At 47.0% G+C, this 14,988-nt stretch overlaps 1 long non-coding RNA gene across 2 annotated transcripts in view; it reads left to right on the forward strand.

Moving 5' to 3' along the window:
- Positions 1 to 719: 719 nt before the first annotated feature.
- The window catches only part of LOC123568448 (uncharacterized), a 32,268-nt gene continuing 17,999 nt past the window's right edge, over positions 720 to 14,988 (forward strand). Inside the window, exon 1 of one of the 2 annotated variants that reach the window (XR_012422717.1) lies at positions 720 to 903. This is a non-coding gene — a long non-coding RNA (uncharacterized lncRNA). The remainder of the gene's footprint in view (positions 904 to 14,988) is intronic. The other variant, XR_006691824.3, reaches the window with a different exon arrangement.

Raw genomic sequence — 14,988 nt, forward strand, 5'->3', positions numbered from 1 at the left:
ACAGAGGGACAGGGACAGAGGGACAAAGGGACAGGGCAGGAGGAGAGAGGGACAGGGCTGGGACAGAGGGACACAATGGGGATAGAGGGACAAGGCAGGGACAAAGGAACAGAAGGACGGGGACAGAGGGACAGGGTGGGGACAGAGGGACAGGGCAGGGACAGAGGGACAAGACAGGAGGACAGGGACAGGGTGGGGACAGAGGGACAGGGTGGGGACTGACTGAGGGACAAGGCAGGAGGACAGAGGGACAGAGTAGAGACAGAGGGACAGGGAAGAGAGAGAGGGACAGGGTGGCAGGACAGAGGGACAGGGCGGGGACAGGGACAGGGCGGGAGGACAGAGTAACAGGCTCTCCATGGCCACTGACAAGGGCTGCTGCAGGCGGTGCTGCCTCCACATCTGTGTGGGAGCCCAGCCCATTAGGATAAAAGTTGCATCTTCAGGACATAGCTCTAGGATTCCCTGGGGGTGGGCTCTCCCTGTTCCAGTGTGTCTCCCGACCCAGTCTCCCGACCTGGTCTCCCCACCTGGTCTCCCCGGTCTCTGCAGTGCAGGTTCCAGGGAGGTCCCTGTGGGTGGGGCCAGGGGTGGGGGTGCTGGCCTGAATAGGAATCTGGGCGGGGAGGGCAGCCTGCAGGGCAGAGATGACCACAGGGAGGGCCGGCCTCGCCCTCTGCCAAGTTCCACCTCCACATTCCTCCTTGTCTTCCACTCCCAGTCCTGAGGTCTCAGCTTTCCAGGGAGAAGTGGAGAGGCCAGGAGCCGGGCTGCAGCCAGGGCACAGCCAGATGGACTGAAGTGCCCCGCAAGTAAGGGGGTGGGGGAGGAGCTGGGTGTCATCGCGGGCACCTTGATAGCTTGGGGGGCCTGGTCTTCCTCTTCCGGAACTTGTCCATGAAGGTAATGAGCCAAGGAGTGTCTTCTTGATTGCAGGCCAGTAGGCAGAAAGGTTCTCTAATAAACACCTGCGGCGTGCCTGGCCCTCCACATTTGCAGGGAGTGGGGCTCCTCACCTCCCCGGGACAGCCAGGCTCATCCTAGGGACAGGTGAGGCTGAGTCAGTCCTTTATGCAGGGGACCTGGGGCCAGAAAGGGATGGCCTTCACCCAAATCTCTGTGCAACTGCTGAGGTTCAAGGTGATTACTTCCTGAGAAGTGCTCTCAACTCCCCTAAAGGGTCACCAAGGCAGGAGGACTCAGGCATGGGTGAGAATCAGCCTGTGTGGATCAGCCCTGGGTTGAACCTTTGCATGTAGCTTGGCAGACTCTGCACTGACGCATGGAGAGTTGGCAGCTCCCTCTTCATCTGAAGGGCTGGGGAGGCACAGTTGCGCACCACCCTGTGGTTACTTGCACCTCCAGGTGTCCAGGGATCTTTCCCCGGACCCCAAGCCCAAGGGGCAGAGCTTTGCCGTGGAGCACATAGTGGAACCTGGGGGGATGAGACGTGACAAGCTGTCTGGTGGAGCAGCTGTGGGATGTGCATCCTCCCGGGAGGACGGGCTTGAATGCCCCTGTGACGTGGAGCTCACTCCTCTGGAGGATTTCTGTTCCTTCCGTGGTGGCAGTCACTATTTGAACATTTAAAAAATTGTTTCAAAAAATATTTTTCCATTACTTCCATTCCTTGGATGACCTGCGCATTTCCCCATAGGATACACCAAACATGTTCGAATCGGGAACATGGCTCTGGCTCTGGTTCATGGGCTTCCAGGGACCATCTTAGAGGTGTCTATGCCGTTTCTCTGAGAAAAGCTCCCGTAGACATAACTGGGCTCTGGGTGACTCCTTGATCACAGGCTCAGTCCTATGTAGGGGAAAAGCCTGAAGACAGGCACCCGCCCCCTCAGCCTGCAGATGGCCTCCCACAGCCCTCAAGAGTGGCCGTCCTCTCCTGTCTGCCACTACCCTGGGCTGATGCTCTCAGGCAGCCCCACGGTCTCTCCTTGGGGCTTGGTCGGGCTCGGCTCCCTCCTCAACTCTGGTCCAGTAGGAGATGACCATGGTCAAAGAGACACACGCTCCCCAGGGTGGAGGGCTGGAGTCCCAAAGCAGGAATGCTATGTTTTGTTGTTTACTCTAAAGAGCCCTGGAGATTCATTAGGAAACAGGGCATGTGCTCCTGGGACATTTGCAAAATCAAATTTGAAAAAAAAAAAAATATATATATATATATACACACACACACATATACAAATGTTCACTGGGGTGTGAGATTAAAACTTGGCGGCAAAAAATATAACCTAGGTTTAGCCTAGCAAAAAAAGAGTCAATCTGAGGCCAAAAATCACTCCTTGGGCATCCTTAGGCATTCCACACCAAAGCCTGGACCAGAGGGCGAGGAGGCCAAGAGGAGGCTATGCCCCAGCGTCCTGGGGTGGGAAGAGGGGCCCTCAAGGCGCTGAGTCAGATGGGGTCCAAGGTGCTGCTGATTCAGAGGTGAATGAGACAGGCACGCTTGCAGCTGGCGGAGGTCAGCACCTGAGCAAGCAAATAAATAAATATAAATTATAGTAGACAGCAGCTCAGGTATTTAAAGTAGACCAGCTTTTGAAACTTTTCTGGCGCCTATGCTGAGCTCTGATGGATGGAAAAGGGGCTGGTTCTTGAGCACAGGCCCTATGAAGGCTCAGAAGCTGGGAATACAGAAGCCTCTATTCGGGCCAGGGAGGTGTTTACAGACCAGGCTGGTTTTAGGAAAATGCTCCCATTCCTTAAGAAAATTTGGAGCAGATGATCTCAGGGAACGGTTGCTGGGCCCGGGAATGCATTGTGTAGTGTTTTTTAACAGCCAGGACAGAAGACAGCAACAGGCAGGAAGAAGGCAGGACAGAGAGAGAGGGTGAGGGGCCTGTCTCCATTTGCATAGCCGGGCATCCTCAGAAGGCACAGCCTGGGGTGGGCAGGGCTCAGCTGGGTGGCTATGCGGCTGCTCCTCTTGGTGCTGTTGGGGGAGAGAATAACTTCTAGAGTGAGACCACCCCTCAGGCAGGGAGATGGAAATCATCCTGAAAGTGGGGGGAGATTTTCCACAGGAAATACTGGGGGAGGCGGCAAGGCAGTCAGGCTTGGACCCTGGGGGTCCTGGGAGACCCTTGCATAGGGCCCAGGGTGGGCCTCACGCTTGTCCTGGGAGGACTGACCAGGCTTGGGTTCTCTGCTCTTACCCACTAATTCCAGACCTTCAGGAGGGTCTGTGACATCCATGTTTGACTTCTGCTCATGGTCCTGGGGGGTCCAACAGGCAAGCGGTGAAGGAAACCTGGCCAGTGGGTAGTGCTGGCTAAGACCTGGGGGCTGGGACTCCCATGAAATCTCAGAAGGGCAGTACCCACAGTGGGTCGGAGTGCGCTGGCGGGGACAGAAAGGGAGCAGTGCTCCCGCAGAATCCAGCCCAACTTGGAAGGAGGAAGCCTCACTCCCCAGGGGACACAGTGTCTCCCAGACCTTCTGTGCACTCAGCCCAGGGCCTGGTTAGGGCCAGGACACCAACCCAGCAGACCTGGGCGAGTTCTCAGGGAGCAACTGATATGGAGCCCACAGGGCAGGAAGGAGGGAAGCAGGGGACACCCAAGGTGGAACCAGGGCGTGGGAGTGGGACTTGGCACGTCGTCATCCTCGAGACCCTGACTACTGTGCTGTGAATAATGGGGTCCCTCCCAGCCGCCCCAGAGCGCAACCCTGTGCAGCAGAGGGGAGCCTGTGAGCGCAGCGAGTCATGCCCCTCTAATCTGGGACCAACACACTTTCCTTTGGAGTTTTAAGTGTTTTCCGAAGTTGGCCCACACGTTTTCTGCCCATCGTGGATTCTGTTTATTCATAGATTCATACAGATGGGGTACCTCCAATCTTTTTTAGAAGAAAGGTGAGATATAAATAAAAACGTATTAAGGCTGTATATCCATGATCGAAACCATACTTGAAAGTGCAACATGCTACTCAAATCCATGAGAGATTATTGTGTAACTATTGTTGAATTGAGCCTGCTCTATTTGTAATGAATTGACTGAAAGTTTCTCTGTACAAACGGTATAAGATAATAGGATCTTCAAGCTGTCAGATAAAAAAAGGCTTATTGAAATACCTCCCTTAGCCCTTGCTTGTAAGCCACATACTTTACTAGGATAAATGGCATGAATTTGGCTTATTTTTATGAAGAAGAGATTCATACCTGTTGATTCTGCATATTGTGACTGTTTTTCTTTCCTTTTCTGCCTTCTCTGCATCTCTGCGATTCTTTAGACCACTGTCTGTCATTACAACCCCAGGCTTAGCACAGGGACTGGGATGGAGGAGGGGATGGAAGATGCTTATTGAATGTTTGGTGAAAAACAAAGTAGGGAAATAAGCGTATGAGTGAGTTGTGGGGTGAGGGGAGGCTGTGAGGGAGCGTGACCTCCCCTCCCGGCACCTCCAGCGTCCAGGGACAGCCACAGAAACAGAAGAGTGACTAGTGGGAGGGAGGGCACAACACAGGCCTCTGAACACGAAGACTCTGTCTACACAGGGGGAGTGGAAACGGAGCATGTCTGTGCGTAAGGATGCGGTGCGGAGCAGCGGTGTCCTGGCTGGAGGCTGAGGGGGAGTGCGAGGGTTATGAGCAGCTTGGAGATTCTCTCCCACTCCTGCTGGCACAGGATGAGGCCACATGAGGTTTGACAACAGCGGTGGCTTTCAGCTGAAGAAAACCCTGGGTGGGCACACAGGCGTGATGGCCAGCCGAGTTCTGTGTCTGTTTTCTTTCCAGCAAACACTGTTTACCCAGCTCAGCCTGCAGGGTGCCCACGGCCCACGAGGACGTAGAAGGGGAACCCGTCCTGTGTGTCAGGCATTTCACACTTGTGGCGATGTGTGTGTAAGCTCTTACCTGGTTCTGTGGGTTCTGCTGAGTTCTGCTTCAGTGTGGAGCTCTGCGGATGTGCAGAAGGAATCAGCTCCCGTTTCTCATCAAGCAGGAAATCCCAAGTTCTCACATAAAGATGAAACTGGAAGATGGCACAACTTTTATAGCCATACTCCAATTGCCAGATCTGGGACAAAAAAAAATATGTAACAGAAAAATATATGGTAAAATGACATTTCGTGTGTTTTTTTGGTTAAGCAGTCAGAAAAGTCCCCATGAGTGACAGAAGGTTCCTAAGAAACAAGCTATTGTATTTGGTGAAAAGGCTTCACTGATCTCCAAGTTTTGCAAACGGGAAAAATATATATATACGTAGCTGTTAAGAACAACTTAGAAATCCCAGTCTGCGAGGACAGACCCCATCGTACAGGATGACATGGCCAAGCTGACTGTGTTATTGCCTGTCTCAAAGAGTGTTAAGAGTTAGTGACGGGAACTTTCTGGTTTAAATAAAGTGGATTCTGTGCTGAGATCTTGTGGGTTTGCAGGGTTTGGAGGAGGAGATGGCTGAGGAGCGTTGGCCTTGGACATTGTGACAATCTCTTAATCTACCAGCTGGGAATTCCATTGTTGGAACTGGCGGGGCAGCTTTGTTAAGAAGGAAGGCAGGTGGGAGAGAGAGAGCAGAAAACGGGGTATGAGAAAGTATAGTCTTCATGGTTTGCCAAATTCATGGAGAAGGCAGCAATGGAGTGAATGTGCGGATGTGAAATGGCTCTCAGTGAACCAGAGACTGCTTCTTTGGATTTCTGTGAGAGCTGCTGCGGGAAGCCCGCTTCACTGTGGGAAGGACCCGTGGATTGCTGGGAGAGCCCCCTCAGGAAGCCTGCTTCACTGTGGGAAGGATCCATGGATTGCTGGGAGAGCCCCCTCAGGAAGCCTGCTTCACTGTGGGAAGGATCCGTGGATTGCTGGGAGAGCCCCAGCAGGAAGCCCGCTTCACTGTGGGAAGGATCCGTGGATTGCTGTGAGGCCGCTGCAGGAAGCCCGCTTCACTGTGGGAAGGATCCATGGATTGCTGGGAGAGCCCCCTCAGGAAGCCTGCTTCACTGTGGGAAGGATCCGTGGATTGCTGGGAGAGCCCCCTCAGGAAGCCCGCTTCACTGTGGGAAGGATCCGTGGATTGCTGGGAGAGCCCCAGCAGGAAGCCCGCTTCACTGTGGGAAGGATCCGTGGATTGCTGTGAGGCCGCTGCAGGAAGCCCGCTTCACTGTGGGAAGGATCCGTGGATTGCTGGGAGAGCCCCCTCAGGAAGGCCGCTTCTCTGTGAGAAGGATCCACAGATTGCTGTGAGGCCGTTGCAGGAAGGCCGCTTCACTGTCGGAAGGATCCACAGATTGCTGTGAGGCCGCTGCAGGAAGGCCGCTTCACTGTCGGAAGGATCCACAGATTGCTGTGAGGCCGCTGCGGGGAGGCCGCTGCGGGGAGGCCGCTTCACGGTGGGAAGGATCCATGGATTGCTGGGAGAGCCCCCTCAGGAAGCCCGCTTCACTGTGGGAAGGACCCGTGGATTGCCATGAGGCCGCTGCAGGAAGCCCGCTTCACTGTGGGAAGGATCCATGGATTGCTGGGAGAGCCCCGGCAGGAAGCCCGCTTCACTGTGGGAAGGAGCCATGGATTGCTGGGAGAGCCCCCTCAGGAAGCCCGCTTCACTGTGGGAAGGATCCACAGCTGCTTCAGCACAGTCCCACCTCCAGGAATCTCATAGGATCCCTTGAGGAAAAGCCTAAAGCTGCCGCCATTAGAAATCCCCGAAAGAGCATGGCATTGTCAGGATTCTGGGGGTGAAATGGTTGTCACGAACCACCCAAGAGAAGAACTGGCCTCTGCTTGGTTTATACATTCTCTCCCTTCGCTTTGATTTTAAACTTCTTGTGGAGAGATATTTCGTGGGTTTCTTTTGTGAGAAAAGTTTCTTCTCTCTAAAAGAAGAAAATATTTTCAATGCTACAAACTCCAAAGCATAAGGACTTTGGGTGAACTTTCTGTTGAAGTACAGCATTTAGACAGCAAGGCCCGCACATCTTAGCTTTTTTCCCAGTGAAGTTGGACAGTTTATTAACACCTTCAATCAACCACCACTCAGTCAAGACAGAATACTGGCTGCACATTCATTACCACAGATTCATCTTGCCTCGTTTTATGAACTCCCTGCAAAAAAAATCAGACAGTACGTAGTTTTCTGTCTGTGTCATTTACCACTTAATATCCTGTCTGTGATTCATTCATGTGGTTTTGGGTATCTGTGTGTGTGTGGTTTTTTTTTTTTTTTTTGGTCATTGTTGTGTCGTATTTCATGTTAAATATACCACAATTTATTTAATCATTCAAGTGCTGTTGGATAGTTTTTGGTTTTAGGCTATTACGAATAATATGGATACGAACAAGTCTTTTGGTGCACATGTGAATGCATTGCAGGTGGGTACCTGCCTAGAAGTGGAGTTGCTGGGTGTGATAGAATTCCTGCATGCTTAGCTGTATAAGACACTATCAAAATGTTTCTCTAATGGCTTTGCTGATTTACATTCTCACCAGCGAAGGATCAGAGTTCCAGCTGCTCCAAGTCTTTTCTAGCATGTGATGTTGGCAGCGTTAAAGTGCAGGCACTCTGGCAGTGAGGAGTGGTGTTTCACGGTGGTTTTAATTTGCATTTGCTTGATGATTAATGAGGTCGAGCCTATTCAGATGTGTGTATTGGTCATTTGACCATCTTTTGTGAAGTGCTTAAGTCTTTTTCTCACTTAAATTATCTTCAATTTGTTATTGATTTGTAATGTTTGATATTACCTCTCTATATATCCTTATATATAAGGATATATACCCTTATATTTTAGATGAGTTTTTTTATATATAGATATATTACATTTCTTCTCTCAATTTGTGCCTTTTGTTCTCTTAATTGAATAGAAGTTCTTAATTTTCATCAAGTCCTACTTGTCAATCTTTTATGGGTTTTTGTGTCCTGTTTAGGAAAGCTTAATGAATATTAAGTTGTTTTCCTATGTAATCTTCTAGAAATTTAATAATTTCACCTCTCATTTCCAGGTTTGATGGTCACTTGGAAATGATTTTTAAATATATCATATTGCAGGGATTCAGGTTCATGTTATGACTCATGCATAGCTGACCTGGTGATTGTCAGCTGAAGAATGAGGAGGTTCATACATTTGGAAAGGAGGGCTTTGTTTCCTATGAACAGTGCAAAAGTGGCCATTTTGACAGGCTGGGAAATGTAGCCTCCACTCAGAAGCTGGAAACAGGTACTACATGGGTGGAAAGAATAAGACAGAAATTTATTCAGAATGGCTGAAATTTATTCAGCCAATATACATACTTAATAAGCTATAGGAATCATTAATATTTATGAAAAGAAAACATGCACACGTGCACCTGGGCTTCATGCTTCTCCATGGATCAAAACCTAGTGGTGTTAATGTGATCTGAGGATGGAGATTTTGGCCCTCTGGCTTCAAAAGGTGAAGCAGAGGATAGGAAAACCCTCCCTGCACATTCCCCACAGAGTGGCCAGGGCTATTCCATGGCCAGTGGTTTCCTTTCAGGAAGGAATGCTGTTGGATGTTGAGTCCAGATCATAAAAAGGAGGGTCAGTGATGAGGTTGGTTGATTCAGCATGGCGCAAGTCTTCCAAAAGGGCTGGTCTCTCTTTAACCTTTAGGGAAGGAAACCTAATCATGGTGGCAAGGGAGGGGTGTCATGAGGAGCATTCCACCTCCTATCCTGTCATGGTGAGGAACTCAGTTCAGGTTTTTCTGGGGTCCCCGTGGCCAAGAGGAGGGCTGTTCAGTCAGTTGGAGGGCTGAGGATTTTGTGTTTTACTTTTCATGACATATATTTGCAAGAGCGTCTTCTCGCCATGGCCCTGCACTCTCACCTTGGTCGTCATTGAGTGACTATCTATGTGAGTGTGTCTCTTTCTGGAATTTCTCCTGTGATTTGCTGACCTTGCATAAACACTGTTTTAAATGCTATAGGCTGATAAAAGTAGTCTTGATGTCTAGTAATACCAATGCCTCAGCTTAGTTGCTGTCTGTCAAGACGGTCTTTGCTGGTCTGGCCCCTGTGCCTTTCCATATGTATCTTAGTATCCACTTGTCAATTTCCACCAAAAACAAAACTAATGCCTGCAGGAGTTTTGATTGGTATTGTATTGAATCTATAAATCAACTGGGCTCACTTGACAATTTTAACATTTAATCCTCCAGTTTGTGAATGTGGTATATTCCTATCTTTATGTACAACTTCTTTAATAGGTTTCAAGAACTTTTTTTTTCAGTCTTTTATAAAAGTTTTGCACATTTTCGTTAGATTTATTTCTTGGTATTGGTGTTCTTATGGTATTGTATTTTTTAAAAAAATTTCACTTTCTGGATATGTAACCATATAGAAATGCAATTGAATTTTGGATGTTGACCTCATATTCAGCAATCTTAATAAATTAACTTATTAATTTAAATAGTTATAGTTTTTTTGAAGTTCTACATTCAGAATATTTTTGTTTGGATAAATAAGGTTTTATTTGTTTACTTCTAACTCTAATTTTTAAATTTCCTTTTCTTACCTCATTGTCTCAGTTAGTACTTCTAGTACAGTATTGAAGGAAATGGAGTTCGTGGAAATTCTTGTCTCGTTTCCAATTTCCTTAGTTGTGTCTTCAGTATTCCACTATTGCCTAGGTAGAGGCATTTTTGTAAATACTCTGTCATATTTGAGAAATATCCTTGTGCTTATGGTTAACTGAGATTTCTTTTGAATTGCTTTTTGCCTGAATCATGAATAGATGTTGAGTTTTATAATATTTCTGCAGTTATTGATATTCTTACATAGTTTTATCTTTTACTCTGTTTTTGTGTTGCTTTACTATGACTAATTTTAAATATAAAGCTCATTTCAATTAGTAAAATAAATCCTACTAGGCTTAACATATTATTCCTTTTACATAGTGTTATAAATAATAATGATAGCCTTTTATCTTTATGAAATATCCTTTTTTATCTTCAGTAATACTTCTTGCTTTAAAGCAGGGGTGTCCAATCTTTTGGCTTCCCTGAATGACATTGGAAGAAGAATTGTCTTGGGACACATAAAATGCACTAACACTAGTGATAGCTGATAAGCTAAAGAAACCAAAATCACAAAAAAAACTCATAATGTTTTAAGAAAGTTTATGAATTTATTTCGAGCTGCTTTCAAAGCCATCCTGTGCCGCATGCAGCCCATGGGCAGTGGGTTGGACAAACTTGCAAAGTCTGTCTTTTCTCTTCATTAGTTATATCAGTTTTTAAAATCGGGTATGTTTGGTTTTGAACTTTGTGGTGTATCTTGTGCAATCCTTTTACTCTATTACTTCTTTGTGCTGAGGTTTAAAGTAGCTCTTCGCTGGTCTGGCCCCTTTGTTGTTATAAGCAGCATACCATGGGATCTTTTATTTTATCCAGAGAGATAATCTTTGTTTTTCAGTTAGCATGTTTAGTCCATTTACAGTTAATACTATTACTGTTGTATTTTATTTTAAATCCACCATCTATTATTTTCTATTTGCCTCGTGTTCATTTTTCTCCTTCCTTGTGTTTTTTTAATGAATGAATCAAGATTTTTATTTCTCTATTTCTGACTTTTAGCTTATTGTTAACATTTTTACTATTATTTCAATGGTTACTTTTTACCAAAAATTCACCATCGACGTCGTGTATCCTGAATTATTACTTTTACATTTTATGCATTTAAATTATTTCACTTTTTGGGCTTTGTCTTGCATTTTGTCCCATGTTTCAAATGCATGAAACATTTTTATTATTATCTTAAATATTAGATCTTTATGTAGGTTTACTTGAAATATTTACCCTTTTGTTATTCTTTATTACTTTTAGCATTTCCAGTCTTCAAAAAAAAAAATTGTCCTGCCTCATGTTCATGAGTTTTGGTTGTCTGGGAACATCTTGATTTCCACCTTCATTTGGAAAAGCATCTTTATTGGGCATGAGTTGTTATATATGATCTGTAAACACTCCAAGGCCATCACTACATGCCTTTTGTTTACTTTCTGTTGAGAAGTCAATTGACACTCTAAATGTGGCTCTTTGAAAGTGTCATGTTATTTTTCTCTTGGTATTTTTTTTTTTTTCTTTTTTTTTTGAGACGGAGTCTCGCTCTGTCGCCCAGGCTGGAGTGCTGTGGCCGGATCTCAGCTCACTGCAAGCTCCGCCTCCCGGGTTCCTGCCATTCTCCTGCCTCAGCCTCCCGAGTAGCTGGGACTACAGGCGCCCGCCACCTCGCCCGGCTAGTTTTTTGTATTTTTTTAGTAGAGACGGGGTTTCACCGTGTTAGCCAGGATGGTCTCGATCTCCTGACCTCGTGATCCGCCCGTCTCAGCCTCCCAAAGTGCTGGGATTACAGGCTTGAGCCACCGCGCCCGGCTTCTCTTGGTATTTTTAAGATTTATCTCTTTGTCTTTGGTTTTCAGACTTATTCTGATGTGTCTAGTGTCAAAAGCTAAAACTATAAAAAGTCTGAGGTTTTGCTCTCCCTGTTCCCTAAGTCCTAGGTGAGTGTGACTGTGGGTTTGCACCACTGATAAGGAGCTTGAGCACAGGGGATCTGGGTCCTACTATGGACTGTGAGACTGACTGGCCTTTGGCCCGGAGGGACACATCATGACAGTGGATGCTGAGCAGACCTGCCTTTTCGTCTCTGGACGGAAGCACTGTCTGTGTCTCCCAAGGCTGCACACTAAGCAAACATACTTGAAAAGACAGTGGGGGGTCAGTGGGTCTCAGTGCCTCTGCTCACAGCCTGCACAGGGACCCCAGGGGCCCCATGGGGAGCTGTCTCCACAACAGCCACCGTGGTTTCCACACTGTGTTCACTTCTGGTGAATTTTCCCATGAGGACGTCCATGACTACGATTGATCTGACAGATAGGAACCATGTGCGCAACTTTGACTGATCTGGACAGATAGGAACCACACCCACTCCATCTGTCTCACAGCCTTGAATTCAGGCCACTAACCACAGGCCGCTCATCCAAGGCAGCTGTGCTGATGGTCGAGGGAACCCACATGCACTCGGTCCCTTCTCATCATCGAGTGTCAGAGGTTCCCTTTATCTGAGCCGACTTTCCTAAACTTTGTGACTTTAAGCATTGAACTCCCTTCATTTTTATTTAAAATTTTCCCTTCTAATTCCTTCACAAACTTTATTGACACATGAGACCAAAGCCCCAGATAAACTGAAAAACTATGTCCTGGAATGATGAGTCTTCAAGCCTTCTAGGGAAATATGTGTATGAAACATTCAGACATCCTTTTATTCCAGAATCTCAGCTTCTTTGCCTGATTCTTGTAACATTATTCCCTCCCAATTGTATTGTATCTAACTTAGAAAAGGCTCTCACATTGCCATGGTCTGAATGTTGGTGTCTCCCTCAAATATTCATGTTGAAACGTAACCCTCAAGGTAGCAGTCTGAAAAGTTGGGACTTCTGGGAGGTGATGGGGTCATGAGGGTGAAGCCCTCATAAATGGGGTTAGTGCCTTGTAGAAGGGACCCCGAGAGCTCTCTTGCCCACCCCATTGTGTGAGGACACAGTGAGAAGGCACCATCTGTGAACCAGAAATGTAGCCCTCACCAGACAGCAACCCTGGCAGCCCCTTGATCTTGGACTTCCAGCCTCTAGAACTGTGAGCAATAAATGTCTGTTGTTTCTAAACCCCCTCATCCAGGGCACTTTGTTACCACTGCCCAAACAGACTAAGACCCATGTTTATCCAATATCCACTCAACGGTTTTCCTCCTTCCATCCATGAGACCTGCTCTAACATACCCCAGTGGATCGTGAATGCTTGGCATTTCTGATGCTTTTTGACGCTCATCTTACTCAGCCTCACGCTGCAGTGTCTCAGGTATTCCTGATTCCGCTCCACAGAGGGTCCCCTGTCTCGTCCTCCTCCGCTGCCTCTCACTGCCTGTCTGCCCTGCCATCATCTCCCATCCTGTCCGGCCACCCCCAACCATGCTCTCCCTCCACCGAGCAGAAGGGAGGCATCCACCTGACTGGAGAATGCTCTGGGTCTGACCCCCACCTGCTTTTTCATCTATTTGTTTTGTTGCTTTTTCCTACCAACTTTCATTGGAGCTATAGTACCTTGCCCTCTGTCTCTGCTAATCTGGGTGGCTGCATCTGTGGTTCCCTTGGCTGGCTGCTTGGTAGTTTGAATTTATTTTCTGTCTCCCATAAGCCTGACTCCTCTTTACTTCTAGGTATTTGAATCCCCCTTTCCGCTCCCAGAAATCCTTTCCTGGTGTTTGTACCTTTTCATACTCTGTCCATTCTATCCACCTTTTCAGAGTCAGTTCAGACGTCGCATTTTTCTATCAGAACTTCTTCATTCCAACTGAAAATGATTGCCCCATTCTCTATGATCCTTTTCTAAGTTACGCCACCTTTTTTTGTATCTGAAACATTCTGGTTTTGATAATTTGAAAAATGTTTTGTATGCTGGCATCTTACTTCCCAATTGTCTTGAGGAGGGGGAGCTTCCAATGTGTTTCTCGCTGAGCTGGGCTCACAGCTTGCCTTCTGCTTGGATAGAGTTGTTGTCCAAGGATATTTGTTGTTTCACTGAATATTTTTGAATCTAAATACAAAAACAAATGTGGGTTTTTTTCTGCCTCCCTATTATGACCCCTTTAAACATATTTTTGCAATGTGTAATTGCACCAACTTATTCGGCAAATATCATGCTTTTGTGTATTTTAAGTTCACAAATAACCACTCGTCATTTCTAGCTCTGTATGTGTAAGTCTGGACCCTACGTGCAATTTCCATTGCGTTAATATTGACTATCTTTGTAATGCCCGTGTTTAGTTTGAGCACATTGGTTAATTTCACTTATATGATAAGGCATCCTACACTTCTTAACCACACTTTCTTGCAAGACTGCTGGAGCTATTTTAAACAATGCCTTTCAAGGTACCCAGGCTCCAGAGAGAAGAGTGGAAGTTGAGAGAATGAGGGGAAGCAGCTTCCTGAGCAAGTGCCCTGTCCTTGGCACGGGGCTGGGAGTCTCCTTTAACCTTATTTGGCGGTCCACACCATTAACTTTGGCAGTTGAATCTGTCTTGGGATCGTCAGTATTTCTCTTGGTGATCTCAAAGTGCAGATTGGGATGGAGAAGGGCAGCAAGTCATGGGCTTTTCCTGGGCAGAGAGGCTACCTCGTAGTGTAGGCACTCATGGGGGATTCTGGACAGGGCATTCCCCGCATGCTTTTTACTTTGTTTTGTTTTACTTCTTAGCCTTGCCCTTCAGGAGGCACAGGGCGGTTGAGTCACTGTGGTCGTCTAAGAACTAAGGACATCTAATTACGTAGAGTCTTCGCCGTCCTCCTCCGACCTTGAGTATCCAAGGAACAACTTGCAAAGTGGTCTGTTTTCCCAGCAGGAAAATCCACTGGGGCGGGGCGTGGGCCAGTGTGGGTGGAGGAATGACTCCTCTCCCAGGGGTGAGATTCTTGAAGCTTGAATTGTCCGAGCTGTTGTTTCCTCCCCTTCTTGGTCACTGCAAATGCAATTATGAAATAATTCTCAGGGAAGCATGAGAAACATTCTCTGCAGTGACTCCAGACTGGGCCTTCCAGTTTTGATCATTTGCAGGACTCAAGTCCACACAGGAGATTGAGAGAAGAAAAAAGGACTCAGAGGCAAAGACAGCTCTGAGCCCCTAAGGGAAAACTCAGCGTCAGGTGCTAGGAGGGCTTGCCCAGCTCTGTCAGGGCAGCAGCTGAGCTATGTCTATATTGAGGCTGAAAATTAGAAAGACATTGACACTAACCCCTGAAAATAATTCACATAACGATCATGCATTATCTATTACAGGTTAGCATGATGACTGGCTGCAGGACAGTTTTGGTTTTCTAATTGTTCTCTGACATCCCCATTGAAGTGGGTTTTATCATCTGTGACCTTGTGTCCATCCCTGTGATGTTGTGTGCGTGTGGATGTATATGGACACATACAACACAGATGTCTTCGGTTGTAAAGCACACTTGGGGGAAGGTCAGCTCA

This window comes from Macaca fascicularis, chromosome 13 (genome assembly GCF_037993035.2).
Source record: "Macaca fascicularis isolate 582-1 chromosome 13, T2T-MFA8v1.1".
Lineage (NCBI taxonomy): Eukaryota > Metazoa > Chordata > Mammalia > Primates > Cercopithecidae > Macaca > Macaca fascicularis.